The 22,446-nt window shown below is 51.6% G+C and overlaps 1 protein-coding gene across 5 annotated transcripts in view; it reads right to left on the bottom strand.

Annotated features, from left to right (window-relative positions):
• OPCML (opioid binding protein/cell adhesion molecule like) overlaps positions 1–22,446 on the bottom strand; it is a 335,118-nt gene that overhangs the window by 168,466 nt on the left and 144,206 nt on the right. The gene's annotated exons all lie outside the window — the stretch shown is intronic.

Below are 22,446 nucleotides of genomic sequence, written 5' to 3'. Positions count from 1 at the left end.
AGACATGGGAAAGGACTGGGAGGTGCCTTGGCCAGCCCCACATCCTTCCCTCCTGCTGCAATTTTAAAAGCCCTTACAACACTAAAAGAGAGCAGGAAAGAGGAAAAAATCTGAACAAATAAAAATATAAAAAAAGAAACCATCGGAGCTGAGGCGGGTGAATAAGGAAATATGGCAGAGTCAGGAGGCAATGGCCCAAGGGACCCATTAACAAGATTCCTCCCACACAACATCCAGGAGCCCAGACCATCAATAAAACCTGCTCTCCTCCCCAGCCAGCCTTGCGTGGCTCTGAACTTTCCAGCCACAGGCTGCAGATTGGATTCTTCCGTCATCACCATAAAAACAGATGAATTGTCCACGGCTGAGGGACCTGTGAGAAGGCAGGAGGACCCTTCAGGCAAGAAGGCAGCACATCTCATACAAACAGCTCTGCCTTTCAGCAGGGCTGACCCTGCACTGCTGGGGTGGGTGTCTGGTCGCACACACTGCAGCAAACTCCCCTCCACGCTGTTCATACCCAAAAAAAGAGGAGCTGGAGATCACCTGTCCTCTCACAACCCAGCAGCTCAGAGTGGTGATCTACTGACACAGCACATCCCAGGGTGGCACCTGCATGGCACATTGCCTCATCCCTCCCTTGTCAGGATGTGCAAGGAGCCCCCTTGCCCCAAATTCCTCAGGAACAGCTGCAGCCCTTGCTCTGCTCTTTGCTGTGGGAGCCCAAAGCACTGGCCAAAGCCAGTTCATCACTTAAGAAGCAAGGAACTAGTCCTGTATGGGCTGGAAGGGGCACACAGCCCATCCTGGTCATGAGAAACATGCCTCCTGCTGTAAGCTCCAGTCCCAGGAGGTGCTGGGAAGCATCACCCTGCTTGGACCCCAACTGTGAAGGTGGAACACTCTGGCTGAATCAATGGTTAGTGCCACTGAGGCCTCAAGCTGAACATTACTCTCTTCCCACAGCTCCAGGGGTGAAGCAGGGATCCCAGCATTACTGGAAAGCACAATCCCAGCCAGGAAAAAAGTCTTTGAAAACCAGCAAGAAGCTGTAGCAGACAGAGCCCAGACTCTGCAACAACAGCATTTCTTCCTGTTTTGTTTTGCTTTGCATTCTCATTGCCAGGTTCATTATCTGGGCCCTTATTCCTGCACACGCTTCCCATTTTTCTCCCTCCTATCTCCCTGTGTCCAATGCAGCAGCCTGTATTAGTTTATGTTAACAAGCTGTGGCAGCAGTAATCCTGGCCTCTCCAGCTCCACTGCCTGTTCTGCTGACCAGGCACATTGTTTGTCTCTGCTGCCTGGTCCCCTGAGCCTTCCTCCACCTCAAATCCAAGCATCCCTGCAGGAATTACACTGGGATATATCCTGTGACCACTCTGTCACTGGTTGGTGATGGAGTGCAAGTTGGAAAATACTTTGCTGCCCTGCTGCTGCCTCTGCAGAGCACCAAAGGGATGGAAAAGCTTATTTTCTCCTCAAAAAAGAGACTTTCTTCTCTGCTGCAGAAACAAGCATCACCCCTCTGGCCCCAGCGTGACGGGGGCTCCTGTGTGCTCTGCAGCACCTCCTCCTGCTGCTGGCAGGGCAGGAGAACTCACTGCCCTCTCCTTCCCACCCCTGCAATCTGACAGCCCACATTTTTCTCTTCAGCTTTGACTTCCTCCTCGGCCCAGGATGACAGCAAACAACACTTGGAAAACGAAGAGAAGGGGGGAAAAAGAAATAAAAGGCAGCTGCTGTGGCAGAGGGGGCGAGGAACAAAGAGAGATTTCAATCACTGCTCCACTCCAAGGGCACGGGAGCAGGACTGAGTGTCCAGGGGGGAAAGGGAGAGTGAAAGCAGGGGAGCTTGGCCACTGCCCCAGTCTCTGGGTGCCCGGGCTCAGCCCTTCTGCTGAGGCACCTCCCACCTGTGGTGTGACTTTGTTGTTCACCACATCAAAGCCTGTCTTCCCACGCAAGCCCAGCCAGAAGGGGTGGGTGCTGGACCCTCTTCACCCGCCTCGCTTCCCAAGCACGAGCAATCTGACAGCCTGAGGCAGTAAAATAAACCTCCATGCCCAGAGCCTCGTGCCACTGCACCAAGACACTCCACGGAGCCCCCTCTGGGCTAATCGTGGGTCTGGGTTTAGTGGGAGCGTTTAACGAGTGCCACGTGTGCTGCTGATTAACAGTGTGGCTTCTGCAAGGCCAAAGAAGAAAAGAAATTCAGTGTAAGGCTGCAAACAATTACTCCTTTTAGATAATCACTGTTTTACAGTCCAGACACATGCATAAATATTGCATAATGCTGGGGCTCAGCACGTAATTGTCAGATATTATTCAAACCGAGTCACTACTTTATTGGCAAGAGCTGTGAGCTTGTCACATCTCAGGGTCAGCGGCTGGATGGCTGAAGGATTTTCAGGGAAGGCTTCAGGTAATACGAGCAGCAGATCAGCCATTCCCTAAACTGCTCAGCACTGACCTCTGCAAAGTGATCTCACATTCCAGGAGCCCGTGCGGAGCGCGTGTGTCTGAGGACACGGACCCATGGCACAGGGGACAAGCAGCTCCAGGGCAGGATTTGCCACCCAAGCCCTCACAGTGCAGCCACGAGGACGTTTGCAGGGGCACAAACACCCCCAAGAGCTGCAGAGCCTGCCTGCTCAGTCACACCACCCCTGCACGTCACGGGGAAGCTGCTCCTGCCAGCGCCGCGCTCGCGGTGCCGGTGCCGAGCTCCAGCCACACCACACTTTGGACAGGTCTCCTTCCCCTCCCGAGCCGAAGCTGTTTCGTTTGCAAACCATCTGGTGGGAGCCCCGTGGCGCCGGCAGCAGCAAGGGGGCCCAGATGGACGAGCTCTTTGATAATTCTTTAAAACGAGGCACCCAAGCACAACGGCACCATATGCCGAGGGCGGCCGGTGCCCGGCGCTGCCACACGACCCTCCCTCCTTGGCTCGGCCGTGCCCGCTGTGCTCCCTCACCTGCCGAGAGTTTGCAAGCCTTTCCAGAGGTCGCCTTCTCTCTGCAGAAGGCAGAGTGGCCAGGAAGTCAAGCTCCTGGGCAGCACACCTTGCACGCCGGGTCCTCCCGTGGGTTGGAGGTAGCAGGTACTGCACTCCCTCAAGCTTCCCAAGGCAGAATATGGGATGAGAGAAGGCGGGTGGAGAAGATGAGGTTGACTGTTTGCAGAGTTGCTTCCTGGCCCTGGTTCACTCCTAGTTTAAATGAGACACCTATATGATTACTCTGCACAATAACCAAGGCTGGGCTTGGCTCAGAGCATCCCATGGACAAGCTCAGTGGCACAGGAGAAAGCCAGCTGCTTATGGGCAATAAACCCCTGCCTGGAAGCACAGCTGCCTTTTCCTAGGAAAGCTCTGCTTCACCTCCTGAGAAACTTTCTCATTAGAAGGAGAAGGCAGCCTGAGACTCCCGTGCCATCGCAGGAACTGGGGCTTTAAGGAAAAAAACTACTTTGCAAAACCCATGCCACAATCAGATGAATTTTGATCCAAGCCAGTGAAGGATGGCTCTGTGGGATTTCAGATAAATAAAGGCACAAAGGCCAGTGAGATTGGACTGACACCTTTCAGGCTATGCTTTCCTGTCCCTATGCCTTGAATATCAAATCCTTCCTGTCGCCAGCAGCCCTGAATCCCAAAGTTCTGGAGAATGGAGTGGAAGGGACTGATTCCCAACAACAGGAGTTCACCAAAGCCTCTGCTGTTTATGGAGTGGGAATGCCAGAGCATGGGAAACCCTTCCTGAGTAATCTGCATTACCAAGGTCGCCCATTGTGGTCCCAGGACACCACTCTCATCCAGTTCATGAGCAGGCAGGAATTGCAATCCCAAATAATAATGGGGTTTCAATAACCTGATGGCCCAGCTCCCTCCTGAGCTGCAACATCGTCCCTGGACCGTATTCTCAATAAAGATCTGCTGTGAGTGTCAATAAGGAAAGAGATTACATCGTCTTCCAGAGAGAGAGTGCGGAAAAATCAGTCGGAGCAAAGAAAAGCTGCTTTAGAGTATGAGCTAAGCAGGGTCTGCAGGAACACACTGCTTCCCCAGGGATCACTGAGCTGGAGGCCAGCACGGAGTGAGAGAAATTCAGGGGGTTCAGGGCATCCTTCCCCTGCCTGGCTGGACTGGAAGGGGCCAGAGATGGAGGAGGGGGTGATGGAGAGAGGACCTCCCATGCCAGCACCTCCTAAGCTGCTCTTCTCAAGGCATCAAACTCGCCTCTCATCAGTGTGCAGCAGATGAGCACTTTTGTTAACAAAAATCACACACATTGCCTCCAAAAAAAACCCCCTTATCCAGAGCCCACAACTGCAGCAAAGTAACTGTGAACATTGATAACTTTATCACCCTACAAAACACAGGTGAAACGCTTCTCTTGTGCTACTGATGCATCGGAGAGACACAGAGCTGAGGCGGGACAAAGCTCCTGGCCGGCTGCTAGTGAAGGACAATAAATAGTGCACAAGATCTGCCCCCAGTTCCTCTCAGCAGCCCTTGATCAAGCAGCACCCCACCAAATAATGAAAATCTCGCTCTACTGTATCCGTGCAAATCACAGGCGCCGCTGGAAATCGCCTGCATTAACAACTGATCAGTTGGGCCAATAAGGAATAAAAAGTATCGCATTATCTTGTCCACTTAACCATTAGAGCAGCTCAGAAGTGCATTCATCCACCTCCTACACTGCTCAGGCTTCCAGCTCTGCTCCTTGATGGCTGCTCTCCGGGACAGATGGATGCCAGACCCATTCCAGAGTGAACAGGCACAGCACCAGCTCAGAAGCCTTTAGGGACAACCACCACGACTGCCCTGCTGCTGCCTTGGGGGAGCTCTGAGCATCATTACCTCATATTTACACCCAAAAGCAGAGGGATCTGGCTGCCTGTGGTTCTTTAAGGCCAGCCAGTGAAGGATACCATTATCCAGCCGGAATTCCACAGGGGAATTCAGGTAAGCAGACTGTAATTAACCGAGCTGGCACGCCGCCGCATCCGACAGATGTAGAAATGCACCTTGAAAGGAGGAAAAAGAGGAGGGAGAGAAGAGCAGAAGAGGAGCAATGGCTACCCAGGGTCCCTTCCCAGGCACTCCAGGGGGATGAGGGCAGATACAGCGGGTGCACAGGAGTGGGTGACTGTGGCAGTGCCTTCCTCCTCCTCCTCCCAGCTGATGGGCAGGAGCAAAATCCCCGTGGAAATGCAGGCAGAGAGTCTCAAAAGCACTGATACCGAGTTGGAGCTGCAGTTAGGTTTGTCCAGCACCCTCGGGCAGAGATGTCCAACAGCTCAGCACCCAGAGTGGGAAACAGTGAAATTTGTGCTCCTCAGCTTAGGAGGCTCAAGCCACAGCTTTGCTGTCAGGCACGACGTGCCAGGCTTTCAGAAAGCAACCAGAAAGCAGGATTTGTCTGCCTGACCTGCAGCCAAGCAGCTGTAATCCCCATCCAGCCCCACTACCTCCCACATCAGCCCCAGTTCTCCACAAACCACTCATAAGACAGTTGCCCAAGTGATGCCTGCGAGCGCACGGCTGGGATTCGTTCTGCTCTGGCCTCAAATAGCACCCACGCCTCCAAATCCCAGTGATGGACCTCTCCATCCCACCATGCCCCAAGGGCATACCTTCAAACACGAGCCTGGACAACATTGCCTGAGCATGGCAAGGGCAGAGGAGCAGGTCTGCCTCCTGTCCTGCCCCGCAGCACCCTGACCTCGATTGGCGAGGCATGAATTTTTCCCTTTCTCTTCTTGCTTTTTTGGATAATTTGAGTTTTCCCTGCTCTGCCTTGTAATCAGAGGGGCAATGAATGTCAGAGCCCACAGCAATTGTGGCACCCACTTAAATTTATGTCAACAGGGGAAGCCTTTGTGTGGCAGAGAGCTCACCCTGACAGCGCCAAGCCTGGGACAGCCTGTGCTCCTCCTCCCTGGGGTCTTGCTCCTGCCTTCCCACCAGGACTGTGGCCAGCAAAGCTCCCTGTTGGAGGGTAACCTGGTCCTGCTCCAGGAGCCCATCCAAAACGCACAGCCACCCTGTCCTGCTGCCTGCAGAGGCTCTCCAGACCCTCCACAATGGTTTCTCTTCACACAGACTCGTAAAATGCCCCCAGGCAACTTCAGCACACACTGCCCTGCCCTCTCCTCTGAGAGACAACCTCAGCTCAGCATTTCAAGACACAGGAAGGTTTGCCTCCACAGGGATGTGCCAGGAGAGGGAAAGAAGCCATCTGGAGAGCAGAAGTTACCCCAACTGCAGGAAATTTTGCTCTCCAGGTGGGAGCTTTGCCCATCTGCAGCAGGAATGGGACAAGGCACAGGACCAGGGTGTCCTGCAGGTGGAATATGCTCCAGTGCTTTGCCACAGCTGTCATGCTGAGCCCAAGGGCACCCAGTTGCTGGGATGGCTCCAGCAGAGCTGCCAGCAGCTTGTTATCCTGCAGGAGCAGGGCCCAGGCTGGGAAAAAGGGATCTGAAGCAAGATGGTCCAGGAGTGTCCCAGGAGATCACCTACCCCTCCCAGCTTCAAGCAGAGTGACACAGGAGGGGGCTGAGTGCAGGGGGAGGAAAAAAAGCCTTATTAGCATCCCTTGCATCCTTCCTGTGTGCAGGAGGAGGCAACCACCTGACTCCTGCTGGGAAGGTGGGTGGGCGAGGATGGGGAGAAGCAGCAGCAATCTCACAGGTCAGGCAGAGTTTCCAGGCACCCAAGTGTCACGTTAGCTGTCACACTGCCTGCCCTTCCCCTGGCTCCTGCAGAGAGCTCCCATCCACATTGCAAATGGGCAGCTGGTTCTGAGGAACAGTGTAATTTGGAAAAAAAAAAAAAAGAGGAAAAAAACCCAAGTCTAAACCCACAATGCCAAAAACAAACATTGCAAAAGACAGAACGCATCAAATATTAAAGGAATCAAACTCCTCCTGTCAGCAAGGAGGACACAGAAACTGTTCCCAGATGTGGCAGGGCTGTCACCTTCTCTGATCAACTCGGCTTCAAACAGCTTGTCACAGGGATGTTTGTGCTTTCGGGGTCCCTAACCCCAGTGCCTCTCCCACCCCCAGCTCCTGAGGAGGGCTGGATCCTTCACTGGTGTAAATCTGCCTGGAGCTGCTGCCAAGAGCTTTCCTGACAGCTCTCACAGGCTCATGGCTGGTTTCACCGGCAGCAGCAAGTGCCACTCACTGAATTTGGTGACAGATTCATGGAGGGGACAATCCCAGAGACACCTGGTTTGGCCAGGACAGCTCATGGGCAGGGCACAGCACCTTCCAGCCCAGGCAGCCCCTTTCCCAGAGTATCCATCCCAAGCCTCCCCAGCCCGAGTGGCTACAGGCACAGCAGCAGCTCAGAGGCTGGATCCTGCTCTCCACCACCCTGGCACGGGAACACAGGGAGTGGGAGCACAGCCCTGGGCTCTCCCTCCCTCCCACGCTGCCCCTGGCACCTCTTGCCACAGCTGCAGTGTCCTTGATAAGGGGTGACACACCCTGGCCATAAACCAGTCTCGTTCTGCAAGGGGTTGGAAAATGAGCTGTCTGGGACTGGTCCCAGTAGCTGGACCATTGCTCCAAGCACCCAATCTCACCTTCCCAGGGCAAATATTAAATATCCCTGACCCAGCTGCCTGGAAAACAGGCACTTTCACACAGGGAACTCTGCTGTCTGGACATGAGAGCCAGGCAAAGCCCTGCAGGCACATTGCTCCCAGCTCCCAGGGATGCCAACTCCATCCCAGGGTGATTTCCAGCAACACAATTCCTTTCACAGTCTGGATTTGGCACCTCAGCATTTTGCATCACTGCCTGAGTTTTGACCTCTGAATCTGGGCTTTCTGAGCCCGTGAACTTCATCTCTGCTCGTGGATGATGCCAGGAATATTAAAAAACCCAACCCACAGCAGGCTTTGCAAGGTGGCCACGTGCCAGGTTCATCTGTTCCCAAACTTCCTCAAAGTTTCATGAAACCCCTCCCTCTCCCTGCAGCACACAATCTGCCTCCCCTCCTTCCCAGTCCCTACCAAAGCCTTCTCCGACCTTCCCCCTCTGCAGCTGCTCCCTCCATGGCACAAAACTGCCTGAGGGTGCAAAATAAAGTGGGATTGCATGGAATCCCTGTGGCTGTGCCTTGCCTCACCCCATGGCTTCTGCCTGTGCCACAGCCCTTTATTCCAGCAGCAAATTGCTAATGGCCCTGCTGTTTGGAGCAGGGATGAGCTTGGCTTTCCCACGGAAAAGCAGCTTTGCAGCCATTCCCCCAGGTCCCATTTCTCCAGGTCTCTCCATTTAGCAGCCACAAAAGGGACACTGGGGGAACCACGGCACAGGGGCTCCTTCCAGCACTAATTTAGGCCCATTAAATATTCAGTAACCCCCAGAATAAACACGTGGAAGATCTGATGGTCCTCTGGGACTCCCTGGCAGTGGGATCAAGCAGGGATCCCATCAGCCCAAGGATGCAGTGCCAGGATGGGGTGAGACATGCTGACAAGGACAAGGAGAACCAGCTTTTCCCTGCCCCAACCCCAAGCCATGGGCTCTGTCAAGGTCAAAGGAACAATCTTTCAAGTGTCCAATGCCCTCACATCCCAAAACTGCTTTTCTGAGGAGACACCAACTCCAAGTGGATGCCCACCCACAGAACCATCCAGGGACACCCCTCCCTCCCTCCAAACCCCCTCCTTTAACTTTTTCCAGAGCACAGAGCGAGCTGCTCTCTAATCAAGGGAGCTCTAATGTGGTAATGCCAGTAAATTGTAATTAATTTTCCCCTTAATTGATGCGTGGGAATATCCGGGACCCTCATTCTCCTGCCTTCCATTCCTTTATAAATATATGATTTGACAGGTTAATTTGAAAGTAAAAGTTCGGTTCTTTCCAGCAATCCAAGCAGAAGCCCCAGAACACAGCCTGCTGTCTCGCTACGTGAGGCGGAATGAAAAGGGTTGAAGTTGGGTTACAGTCGTCATCATCATCATCTTTTTAATTTCACTAATTTAATTTCTGCCCCCCCTGCCCACCCCCCCTTCTCGGAAGATAATAAAAGCTTCATTTCACAGTCCAGGAAATTTGGCAGCAAAAGGTGACAGACAGCCAAGGAAAGATGGGAAAGAAGGGTGACAATTCCTTCAAAGTTAAAAGACGGTGCTCAGCAGCCCGGAGAAGGGCAGGGGAGGGCAGGCAGGACACTGAGGCATTAAAAAACATCTTTCCCAAGGTGGCAAAGTAAAATCAGGCAACACTAATGATGGAGCTGGTGCCAGAGGGTGCAAAAGCTCCCTGTGCCTGCAGGTAAACACACCTGCAGCTCCCCTCCCTGCTGCTGCTGCAGGAGAGCTGGGTCACCTTCCAGGAGCTTTAATGAGTCTGCAGGCACTGTTTGGATGACATTAAGCTTTTTTGGCTTGGAACTCATCAAGTCTAAGGCTATTTTTTTCTGTGGCCACCCCAGGAGAGGACATGGCACTGCTCCCACCCAGCGCCCCAAGGCCCTTCCACACAAATGCAAACTGCTCCCGAGTCAGCACAGAAACAACTCAAACACAGTCACACAAAAGGTTTCACAATCTTTCTTGACTTGTTCCTAATTAGAAAGGAAGCATCAAACCCAACCCTTTTAATAGGAAGAAACAACCCCGGTTTGATATATTTAACCTTTTCTAATGAGAAGCTGCACTGAAACATCCCCTCTCCCATTTCCTGCACGAGCTCCAGAGCTGTTCCTCATCTGACAGGCTGCTCCCTGCCACATCCACGGGCTCCAGCCTGCAGGGCTGGCATCCAGTCAGTCTGGAAATGCCATCCCCATCCCCTGCATCCCTCAGAACCAGGGAACACAGGCTCCTCACCTCCCCATTCCCACGAGGGTTACGATAAAAGTTCAAGGAGCTGGGGGAAGAAAGGACCGAAGTCAGCCCGGACATTGGCCAAGGGAATTATAAAGGATAAATAAATGCAAGTCTTAGATGAGGATGACTGGCAGAGAATTGAACTTCAATCCCGGCTGCCGAGGATATTTACTGGAAGCAGATCTGGACCTAGCAAAGCATATGGGAATACTGTTCCTCCAGAATCAACACCAGCGCTGCCTCTCGCCAAGCCGCCTTTTGGGGCTTAAGGGACTTTTTTTGGTGGAAATCTGCAGGAAAACGTGATGGGGAAATGTGCAAAACATGCCTGGATTTATGTCCCTATCCTGACAGAAGGATGCCTGAGCAGTACAGTTTGCAAAATCCCTGCTCCACTTTGCTGTTTTCTAACCACGTCTCTCCCTCTCGGTCACAAACTGCCCTTTTCATCCACGTAGCCAACTGCAGCAGCAAAACACCAACAAAAATCAAGCAACAACAAAGGCAGGCAGAGGGAAAGACAGGCCTTTCTTGTGCTTTTTGGAATAATCCAGCCATTTGGTGGAGTTCCAGGAAACGAGACAAAACTATCAATTTGCAGTTCCAAGGGCAGCTGATCCGATCCCCGTCCATGTCTACCTCAAAAAACACTCTGCCTAAATTCAGGGGTGGGGGGGAAACTGCTCATCCCCACTGCATCAGCGAGGAGACAGAAGTTTTCTGAGCCCTGCAGAGGATCCAGCAGGGATCAGGTTTTCCCATCACACACATCTCCCTCTCCCTCCTGCCGTCTCTCATAAAGGCGAGAGATGTCAACTGACAATTTCTCAGAGAAGGAAAAAAAAAAAAAGAAAAAAAAAGAGAAGAAGAGAGTTTGTATCTACTTGAGGTTATATTTTTATTGCCAGCCGTGACTGTAACATTTGCTGTGATTACCAGATTAATCACCAGATTGCAGAGCCCATTAAATAAAATCAAGTCGGACAGTTGAGGTGTTCCAGCAGCGATGTCTCTCAGAGCGTGTCCCAGTCTGCTTCTGCCTGTCCTTTCTCTCCCTGACACTCAGCTTGAGACAAAGCTTATATCCCAGCCAGGAGAGAAGGGAAAACAACATCTCCTTTTCTCCTGAGGCCACAATCCATTGGATGCTGTATCCCAGCATCACCAGCATCACCTCACCCCTGTCCAAGCTCTGTTTCCCAACCCTGAACATCATCAATTAGGGTGATGGACAGCACAAACAGGTGAAGATGTGTTTCACAACCCTCGGCTCAGGTCTCTGCAAATGAGTGCTGTAGATCTCCCCTTCTCCTAATGTCACCTGTCAAAGCCTCCCCTCTTCCTGGGAACAGGATCCCGCATCAAAGCACAGTTAAATGGGGTGTAAATGCCTCTTTCATGCACAGAAAATGGGCTGGTTGGCAGTAATAGGGGGAACTGTAAATGCTGTCAGCGGCTACATTTTGTTTATTGATTTACAGCGTGTAATGGGATGACTCGATTTGAATCATACACACAGGTGTCATGTCCCATTCATCGCCATCGAATTTAATAACAACAACATTGCACCGCTGAGCTCGGCTCTCACAGCAACTCCCCAGGGTCCATGTGGACCCTAAACCCCTCAGGGCTGCGAGGACACCAGCAAAGCTGGAGGTAGGAGATGGGTACCTGGGACTGGAGCTGGCCATCCCATACAGTCATAGAACCATGGAATAGTTTGGGTTGGAGAGGACCTTAAAAATCATGGCAAGGGGGTTGGAACTAGATGGGCTTTAAGGTCCCTTCCAACCCAAATCATTCTGTGGTCCCACAATCTAGATCCAGCCCCACAGCCTTTGTGATGCCCACTGTAGCATGGGGGCAGTTTTAATGCTTGCTCTAGGTTTTTGGGCTGTGTAATTTCCTTCTAGGCACGCACAGATTAACCCATCCACCACCCTGAAACACCTTCCACAATTACCCATCTCTGCTGGTACAGCACAGGAGTGCAAACTGCACAGCTCTTCCAGCCCCTCCACCTCTGCAGAACCTTCCCGAAGCCCAGGAACCCACAGCACTGAGGGAGGATGCAAAGGATGAAGCTCCTCATGCCTGAACTCTACCTGCACCATCCAAACCCCAGGCTGAGTTCACCCCAATGTGGCAAACCCAAGGGGTTTCTCCCTTCTGCCTCGCCTGTCTCTCCAACGACGCAGAGGAATTAAATCCCGTTGCTTAATATCTGTGGCATCTGCCAGGCTTCCCCCCCGCCAAAAAAAAATAAGGAATCCAATCAAGAGCCTCTGAGCTTGTCACCCCAGTGGTTGTGATGCCAATTAGGAGAGAGTCAACCATTCAAATGGCCAAGGAAAACAAGGCAAATGACAAGTAATTTAAACCCTGCTGGGCACTCTCCTACCGAAGGCGGCTGCTGTGTCGCAGTGAGCTGCGGCACTTGCTAATTAGTAACCACTCAAAAGCCTGTAAATAGCCTTAAAACATGCTCCAAGCACATACAGCAATGGGGTGTTAGGGTTTATCCCTGTTCCCATCACCTCGGGGTCCTAGAACAACCTTCACTGCTCAGATGGGGACACAAGGGTATGACACGCAACCCCTGTGGCAGGGACAAGACTGACACATCCCACGTCCTGTGACTGCAGGCATCCCTTCCCGTGGCCAAACCTCCAAAGAAAGCCACAGGTGCCTCCGCAGAAGGAGTAGGGTCACTCCCAGCGACACAACTCCACAGCCAAAGCCCCAAGATCCTCCCTTCCACTGCTCCCTTCCTCGCCAAGCGAGTGGAGACAGCCCAGGATGGCATCACCTCCATTTTTGCAGGTCACGCTTCCCCTCGAAATACCATCACTCGGAGCAATGAAGCTGTCACATTTTGTATTTTTAGTTTTTCAAACCTTATATTTCATTTCACCGCCAGCTACTGAAAAGGACGAGCAAAAGGCCGGAGCAGGGAGCAAAAAATCAATACGCTGCAGGAAGACAGAGGATCTGTTTCTGTTCTTCGTCTCTGATGCCGGGTACCCAGGGAACATCGCTGCAAACAAGGCTGTGGGCTACTGCCCTTCTGCTGAAGCCAAGTCTTCCAGTTCCCCACCCCAGTCATCACACAGGGACACTCACTGCCAGGGAAGGGGCTGGCTCTTTGGAAAATGCTTTTCCTACCTGGAAGAAGCTGAATGAATCCTATATGGACAGGAGGCAAAAAAGCACTAAGGTAGGGAGCACCATGCTCATTTCTCTCCAAATCCCTGTCCTCACCTGCCCCACAGACCCTCCACATTCTTCCTCCTCCTCCTCTAACTCATCCCACACAAACTACATGTTCATATTTTCCACGCTGTCCGTGGGATTTCCCTTCCCTGCTCATCAGTGACCACACACCAACTTTCTGCTCTGGGCTTGTCCACTGCCAAATCACTTAATCTTCACCCAATCCCTTTATCTTCTCCTGCTCCCTCATCATGGGGGTGAGGTCCCCAGAAATACCTCCGAAGCCACCCTGGCACCACGTTCCTTCAAGCTGCTCTGGCTCCTCTGTGAATGCAAAGGATGAGGAGCTGCTCCTGCTCAGCCCCTTCATGCTCTGACAACCTGCTGCCTTGTACAGCATGTGAACGTATTGGACACGTCCAGACAAATCATGCTCCCCTCGACAGCCACGACAAGGAAGCCAGTAGCTACAGGAGCTCTCAGAGTGAAAGGGAAATGAAGGGATTCGGATCCCAGGCAGTAGAAACATCTCTCAGAAGATAAACCAGCCTCACTCCCAAGCCAAGCCAACCTGAAAGGGTTGGAAAGACCTTTGAGGTCACAGGAAGATGCAAGTAGGGCTGTTCTTGGTGGTGCTGAGTAGGCAGAGGATGAACAAGATGCAGGACCAAGGCTCCCTCCTGTTCTGGGCACTGCTATTTCAAGAGCTACGTGATGCATCTAAAACACCTCAGAATTGAGCTGATACAGCAGTTGAATAGGTGAAATCCTGAAGACCAGCAGGATGTGATGGCTGGTATTAGCCCAGCTGGTAACACCATCCATCCCTCCATCCATCCACTCCTTCCACAGGGGCCCCTTCCCAGCAGTAGCCTCCCCATAAATCAGGGGGTGAGGAATAAGCATGGAGCATCGGAACTGCAGAAGCAGCAGCACTGCAGTCATAAATCAGGACCTAATTCAATCTTGTGAGATGCCTCGTTTGATTAATTTATGTCAGCACTTTCAGCTCACCAGCGGCTGCTGTCCCTCCCTGCATCGCCTCTGCCTCCCGCCCTCCAACGCCGTCCGGACAAGCCGGCAGGTTCCACCTGGGAAGGATGGCCAAGAGGGACACAGCCAGGCTCCAGCAGAGCAGATCTCCATGGGACCTGACCCAGCCTGACCTCCTGTCCTTGGCTGAAGCCCTTGGATGTGGTGGTTGCATCCCTCTGCCACCCCGGAGCAGTGGATGGCAGGGCCACCGATGTCCTCAGGACATGGACCTGTTTGATGGAAGACAACTTCTAACACCAACATTGCCTCTGGTCCAGGTCTTTTCCCATGTATCACCCTCACTGACAGCATCCAGCATCACCACAGGAAGAAAATCCTTCAAAATAGGGGGGAGTGATAGGGGCGAGGGGGGTTTTCCCAGATGGAAAACCAAATGCCTGTTGCAACCTTAAAATAAAGATGGACCTCACTGAAAAATTAGATGCTGCATCTGAGCCACAGTGTCCTGAGGGAAAGAAATTACTGAACTAAATGAACACGGAGCAAGGAAATAAAATAATACCCATGCTAGCTGTCCCTGCTGAATCTCCCAGTAATGAGAGTCTGATCAAGTGCTGCATAAATTAACTGGTATCTCAAGACAAGAGGGTGTAAGAGCAACATCCACACTGACCCCAGCAGCCTCAGCCTTGCCTGGAAATTGTACACCCTGAGAGCACATTACACACCCCAAACTTCTCTCTGCACCACTCATTTATTTAGGAAGGAGGTAGGAGACAGCAAGAGTGGTACTTGGGCCATCTGTTTGAGCTCTCTCCCTGCACAAAAATTAGCAAGAGCCTGCAAGAAGCAACGGCACATGTTTAATTCAGCCCTGCAGAGTGCTGGAGTCATATTTTGGGCTTGGCCTCCTCCATAATGAGGGTTTAAATAAATCACTGGGTCAGAGGTGAAGAGATACCAGACACTGATGCACAGGGACTGCATCCTTTTCTTGCAAGCAATGGACACTGCCCCTGGTCTCCATGAGCATTCTCTCTGCCAATGCCCAGGGCCAGGAGTTAACACAGGCACTCTGACAGCCTAACCTGGTCCAGCTTGGTGAGCAAAGGGAGCTCGGATAGAGCTCCCCTGAGATGTACTGCCTTGTTTCAGAGCAGCCAAATCCTGGTGCCAATCAGTGCCAGCTCCTGGGCTGGAGGACTCAGCCTTACCACTCCCCAGGGGCTGGCAGGAGATCGCTGGGGCACTGCAAGTTCAAGCTGCCCTGACACCACAGCGGCAGAAAACAGGCTGTTAAAAACCTGCTGAACCCAAGGAGCTCTGGGCAGCTCCATCCAAATGCCAGAAGGCTGCAAACCACAGGGGCTGCAGGCTGACATGCTGCCCAAGCAGCTCCATGCTGGCACCGCCCAGCTTGTGTGATGGAGAAGGTGGCAAAGATGGTTTGGTGGCTCAGGGACAGCTGCGCCTGCTGAGTCTTTGTGTTCAGGGAAAAAACCCCGTGGTTTCACCCACATGCTCCATTCCTCAACACATCCATGAGAGGCCCAGCTAAGGACACTGTGCCAGGCTGCTGTCAGCCCAAAAGCCCAAAGACGCTCAAGGACCTTCATTAACAAGGCACCAATGGCATGGAGATATTCCTGCATCTCTCCTCCCCCCCACCAGAGAGCTTTCACCTCTCAAAGCCTGGCTAAATGCTGGCTCTATATTGGACTGCCAGCCTGGGGACAATGCTGTGTGAGCAGCTGTACCATCCCACCTGCCTTCCTCAGCCTTCACCCCACTCTAGAGGATGGAGGTTAAAAGGAAGGAGACAATCCTAGGGGGAAACGCTGCCCTTCGCTTTTCACCCCCAGCTCAAAGCGAAAATCAGCCTTGTTCTTGCTGCTCTGGTCCCACGCACTCCTGCTTCAACTTCTTCCCTCTTCAGCTCTGCTCTCACCAGCTTTAACCCTCTCCCTCCTGGTACATCATCCTGGGAGTCGGCTCCCACCAGCCCCCCATGGTGAGCCAGCTCTGCCACCTCTCTCCGGGCTCCCCGCTGGCTCCTCTTCAGATGAGACTCCACTCTCTCGCTGTATATTCCCAGCAGCAACTTACAAGGTTTGGAGCGATTTCAGAACATCTTCACTGACAATTTTCTCAAAGGCCAGTCTTCAAACAGCGACAAACCTGCCTTGATCTTCCCCGCGGAGCAGCGGGAGACGGACTGAGCCTGTCCTCTTAATTGCTGTTACTCTCCCATTATTTCCAGGCTGGTAGAAATCCTGCAGACTCCTTTCCTGGCTGGTGGGCAGAATGGGATTTCCTCGGGACTTAGCAGAGAGCAGAACTCCGAGTCAGTGATATCTCAGTACGTAACTCCCCGGGGAAGGGATGTGAAGCCAAAGGCTTACAGGAGCTGTCATTTCACGCCTGCCTTTCTGCCCTCCACGCAGAGCCAAGGGATGCGGCCGCCTTCATCCAGATTGGGAATGCCACCCAGTACTGAAGCCAGAGACAGGTCTATCGCACCCAAACCAGGTCAGGTCATGCTCTCAGACTGAGGTAATTTCTCAGCAACTCACCTGGCTCTCATATATATTATTCAAATGTCAGTCTCAGTTACAAGCTGTCCGAGTTGCCACGGCGGATAACTCTGTGCCCACTGGGAATCACAACTGCCATGTCCCCATCATGTCCAGGCTTGCACATCAGTAAGCTGGATGCACTAGGCAGGAGCCCAAGGCACGGGTCTGCTTGCCTCCCAGACCAGCCCACTGCAAAGAAATCCCTCCAAATTTGAGCAAAATGCAGGCAAGGACAATCCCTTCTGTTACCAAACCATCAGTGTTGAGACAAAGTTATGTCCGCACAGGCAGCAAGGACAAGATGGAAGTGGTTTTCCAAACGTAGCATTATTTATACTGAAGGCTCAGCCAAGTTAGAGACCTGTTCATTTTAAATCAACACAATATTTATGACAGATCACAAAAGATTATGGGCCAGAACCTCAGCCAGTGTAAGTCAGCACAGCGCTTGACCCAGCTGAGAACTCAGTTCTGGCTGTTGGTTTTTAAAACTCTATTTTTCTTCAGCTCCAAGGCTTCTGTCAGCCAAGTTTGGGCAAGAAAAACCCAGATATGGGGAGAGGCAGAGTCCTTTCACATGGTCAGGACTGTAGGACAGTCTCCATAAGTGAGGAGGAGGAATATTTGAGAGGTCCTGGCCTGACAGAAAAGAAGAGAAATTCAAAGAGTCATTGATGCACCAGACCAGAAAATCTTCTCTTTGTGAACTCTGTCATCCCCACAGAGTTCCAGGATGGGAAATGGGAGTGCAGCTCTGCTTGACTCCCCATTTCTGGTGGAGCCCGAGCATCCCATTTAAAGCAGCTCTGATTTCATAACCATGTGCCAAGGATGCACAGACACTGCCTACAGGCACTGGGAAAACACAGCACCTGATTTATTATGTTGGCTTGGGTGTTTTTTTAGCTCTCCCAGGATTTAGCAGGCTTTGCAGCCCTCTGCTGTCGCCCCACCTGCCCTGAGCTGCCTCCCCCACAGATTTCAGAGGCTGGCTGCAAGGCAGAGTGGAGCTTCTGTAGCTCTCAACAATCCCCAGACTTGTTGATGTTGTTCCTGCCTCTCCTGTTGCTTCCATGCCCTTGAGACGAGGAATTCTGATGAGGTCCACCCAATCATCCTCACGTAACCCTAAGTGCCGCTAATCAAACGCGCAGTGAAGAGCAATTAGAGCAGGATGCTTCACTTCAACAGACCTGTTACTGTGCATTACCCAGCAGCTCTCCACGAAAAGGCACCGTGATGGATAACAACTCCGTATTACTTATTAAACACCTAATACGGCTTTAACGGTTCTGTTTACTGAAGAGTGTTAATCTTAATGAAAACAATATTTGAGGCAGACTGGCAAGGATAATTCTCTACCCTTTTATCCAGGGATCTCAGAATACAGCAACAGTAATTGATCCTCACAGCATCTCTGCGGGTATTACACCTTTTTAAAAGGGTAAACAGAGGCAGGGAGAGGTTAAATGGTTTGTACAAAGTGCATTTGCTTCTCTGAGAGGGTTGGTAATGCAGTCCCCAAGCCCTCAGGAAACCCACGGAAGCATGTCTCTAACAGGAGAGGTCTGCGGCTTTTTATCCCACTTGCCTCTGACAAGGCTGGTTTGAGCTGTGCGATGACAGAGCAGCAGAAATAGGGCTTCACAGGAATTAGAGATGGAGGAGACCCACGAGGAAGCTCGTTGCTATATTAAAAGAGATGAAAACGCGGTGGGGATCCAAAACCTCACGCTTCGGCACGCAAGTCAGTCACTAACTGACTGAGATCTGCAGGCAAAAACCCCTTCCAGGCAATCATATTAGGTTCTGTGCACCTTCCTCTGCAGTATCTGGTACTGGGAGCCACCAGGTACCCCCAACTGAACCAGCATCCCAACGCTCAGGGCTGCCAGAGCACCTGAGGCACTCGGGTACCCCCGAGCATCAGCACCTTCCTGCTGCCCAGACCAAGGACACTGACACAGGCAGTGCTGACGGGGAGGGAGGGAGGGAGGGAGGAGGACTGGAGCTCCCTTAGCCCAGAAAAATCATTTTGCTCTCCTTCACAGCCTTTTCAGCCCTGTCAAACCAGGAGAGGGTGTAAGAGAGGAGGAGGCACAACAGTGTATAGGAAACGCTGCCCTGTGGCACATTCGCCAAGTAATTTTCCAGCTCTAAGAGTTCACAGGCTGCCTCTGGAGTGAAAGAGATGTCAAGGTTCATAATATTTTCCTATTCTTCAAGAGAAATACTTTTTTACCAACCCAGAGCCTCCTCTATCTACTACTTAGGTCCATCTCATAAAATTCATAAATCTCTCCCAAAATATCCCCAGCCAGAAAAGCCCAGGTTAGTTTCAATTCTAAGCAATGGACAGACCCTTAATGACAAGTTCCCCGTAACAAATGCACTCAGGCATTAATCTATCTATGAAGTGGCAAAAAACACCTACAGAGGAGGAAAGGAGACACAGAGAGCCAGAGCTGGCTCACCAATTTCATTAGGACAAACACCATCCAGACACCTTCACATTTGCGTGAGATTATTTGATTTCCCCAGCACTGAAAGGTCTTTTATTGCACACCAACAGCACTATAATAACCACGCTGGAATGGGAAGGAAAGCCATCTAAATTAATATTGCTCCTGAGTTCCTTTCCCTGTCTCAGTGGGGACCCTCTCTATATATCTAAATACCTATATCGCTATGTATTAGCATATATGCACATATATATACATTTATGTGTGTGTATATATATATATATGCCTAGTTCTTCAGCAGGGATTTAATTTCAAGAAGGTATTCTTCTGGTCTCTTCTCTTGGCACCTTAGCAGATGCATATTTAAAAGTCCTTTATCTGTTTTAGTGAGACTCTTGTCCCCAGGGCCACAAGCACATCCACTCAAAACAACAGAAAACCCCCAAACCCAGCATTTAAAATGGCTGCACGGAGAGCAGGTCTGGCAAATCTGGACATTTCCAACATCAGTATCTTGCGAGATGGAGACTGAAACAAATTGTTCTTACCCCAGAGTAATTTCACAAGATTTTATCCACACAGCAAAGTCACTTTCCACCACCGAAAACGATTTTCTGCCATGCCTGCAGATATCACCAGAGCACTCTCAGCTACTGCAAGTCTTGCAACTTAAGAGGGGAATTGTGGACATGCAAGTCACGTCCACCTGGATTTAGCTACCACAGCCTGGGAAACGCATCCTCTTACAGCCACAGAGCTGACAACCTGTTAGCATCACGTATTAGCCTGATCCTGGGTGGGATCTAACCTGCTGCAGCTCAGGGGTCTGTCAGCTGGGAGAGACAGGGGAAGGCAGAGACAGGAGCTCAGGGCTGGATACTCAGCAGGAACAAGGGAGAACAAGCAGCAGAGTATTCACATGTGCACAGCCCTGTTAACAATGACACTGCAGCTCGCACTCATCTGCTGGTGCTGAGGATACACCCACAGCAGTGTCAGTTCAGCCAGACTCACTGAGACATGAACTCACATCCCTTCCTTCTCTAATGCAGCAGGAAGTGTAAATAAGTGCTTTCCAGGCAGTTTGGGCTTGTTTACACGCAGTTCCTGTACGAGCTGTACTGGCTCAGCAAGAAACAGCCCAATCCCACGGATGGAGTCATTCTGCCATAAAGGCGCTGCGTCAGGGGGAGCTTGTTTGCACATGCATAGAGAAACAGGCCAGGCAGTCCTGCCTGCAGGCAGCACTGAGGGCTATCCATCATTAGGGAGGCCAGGAATGAGCCTGGACAAGCTCCAGTGGGAAAAGAGCAGGTACCTATCACTCAGGTTCGCAGCCCCAGGGGATACCCAAAAACGGTGCAGTCTCAGGGAGGAACCCCACTTTTTCTCATCCCTTGCCTCAATGCAAAGCTCCCAGCCCCATCCAAAGCTCCTTCCTGGTATGATGCTCGCATCCACATCCCTGCCCAGCACAGAGGCTGCTTCCCCCCACCCCTCAGCCTGCAGCAGCATCCCTCCCTTGTATGTATTTTGCTGGGGAACTTGTAGGGCTTGTCTGGCTAATGAAAAGCTGCTTTGGATCCCCCTTTGGGCTTTTCAGAAAGGATTAGCAAGGTTTCTCCAGAGCAGACACAGCAAGGCAGTGTGTTCCTCTAAATACATCAGGGACTTCTCCGGCGCTTGGCTTTGGCAGGGGCTAAGTGTGGTTGTCTCACAAGTTGTCTCCTTGCTCAGATATACAAATAGGAAGGTCCTGTCAGGCATCGATACCGGGCTGCTCGGGCTTTACCTCTCTGGGGTGCTGCACAAACCCAGCCTGGGCTAATAGCAAGTGAAAGCTGTTACCTGCTGACAGCTCTGCCAAGGTCTGGCCAGGCACGCTCAAAACAACGTGGGCTGGGGAGAAGCTTCCCTGCAGAACATGCTGACACTTGCATTGCTGACACCTAGGCAGGCAGGCCTGGCAAGGAGGGCAGCAGAGCCCAAATAATCCACTGCACTGCACAGAGCCACCAGCTCAGCCTCCTACGTGTCCCCGTGGGCCACTCACTGCTGATGGTCAGGGAATAAAAACTCTGGTTTAACTTGCCATCTCCTTGACCTCCCAGAAAGCATCCACAGCCTTTTGCTCAAACTCTGCCACAAAACAAAGTGATTTGCTCATGGTTAAGCAGCAAAGCCATGGCAGAGGTGAGGTCAAGGTTGATTCCCATCTCCACAATCTCCTCAAGACACCAGCTCTTTAGGGGACCATTGCAGAGCCCTAAAATTGGTGCCATAAACGCTGATCCTCTGTGCCCCAGACAGCCTCAGAGCTGACTTGTGTTTCTCATTTGGAGTAACTGGGGCAAGCAATTAGCTGTCTCAACAACCCTTGCGGGAAGCTGCTGTTGGCAGGGGTAATTGAATGTTATCCCAGGAAAACAAGGGGAACAAGATGTGATAGCCATATCATCTCAAAATAGGCTACACACAGGCCATTCATCCCTCTCTCTAGGGGCTTGGCTTTGTTTGAGCAAGATTATGAACTCCCCTTCAGAAGAGCTTCATCATTTCCACATATTTCCCATTGGCCATGGGCAGGCAGGATCAATAAAGATATAATCCGAGAGACAGCTGCAAACACAAAAGTTCCTAATGAATTCCTGACCAGCCAGCCAGCCCAACCACGCATCCCGTCAGCTGGGAATTTCTGCAGAGCCACCGCTCCGACACACTTAAAATTTCCCCATGGAGGGCAGGACCAGAGGCAAGATAGTGCCAGGTGGCTCCCAGTCCATCTCGGAGTCCGGCGTTATCCCTGGAGTAATTACTCCTCCAGACATCACCACCTCCGACCAGGGGAGAGAGAGCAGGCAGAGCAAGATATATTTGAAGAAAGGACTATGAAAATGGCCTTGGAAGTGTGGCTCCAGGGACAGAGAGTTGATGTGTCTATAATAAGGATGAGTCCGTAGCCCAGATCATTCGCTCCAGCCGGGCTGTATCACTGCTGCCACCTTGGCTTTCCCCTTCTTCCTTTTCCTAACTCCTCCTTCTAAATGCGATTTAGCATCTCTAAAAGTACATATTTGCCCACCATCTAAACAGTTTTGCTACAGATGTAGCAAGAAAAAAAAATACACATGGATTTATGCGTTCTTAAATTGTACTGGACAATCTGACAACTCTAATGCAGGTAAAAGTTGCACTGAAGGGGATAACTAGAGCTTTATTTCATGATTGCATCCTCTGTTGGGCCACAACATCCCATAGCTGCTAATAAGTTAAAAGCCAGTCAGCCCAAATTCACTGTTTTTTCTGGCAAAACACATTTACTGGTTGTTTTCCATG

This window comes from Neopelma chrysocephalum, unplaced genomic scaffold (assembly GCF_003984885.1).
Source record: "Neopelma chrysocephalum unplaced genomic scaffold, ASM398488v2 Primary Assembly neopelma1_138, whole genome shotgun sequence".
Classification (NCBI taxonomy): Eukaryota; Metazoa; Chordata; class Aves; order Passeriformes; family Pipridae; genus Neopelma; species Neopelma chrysocephalum.
This window is presented reverse-complemented; position numbering and strand designations above follow the sequence as displayed.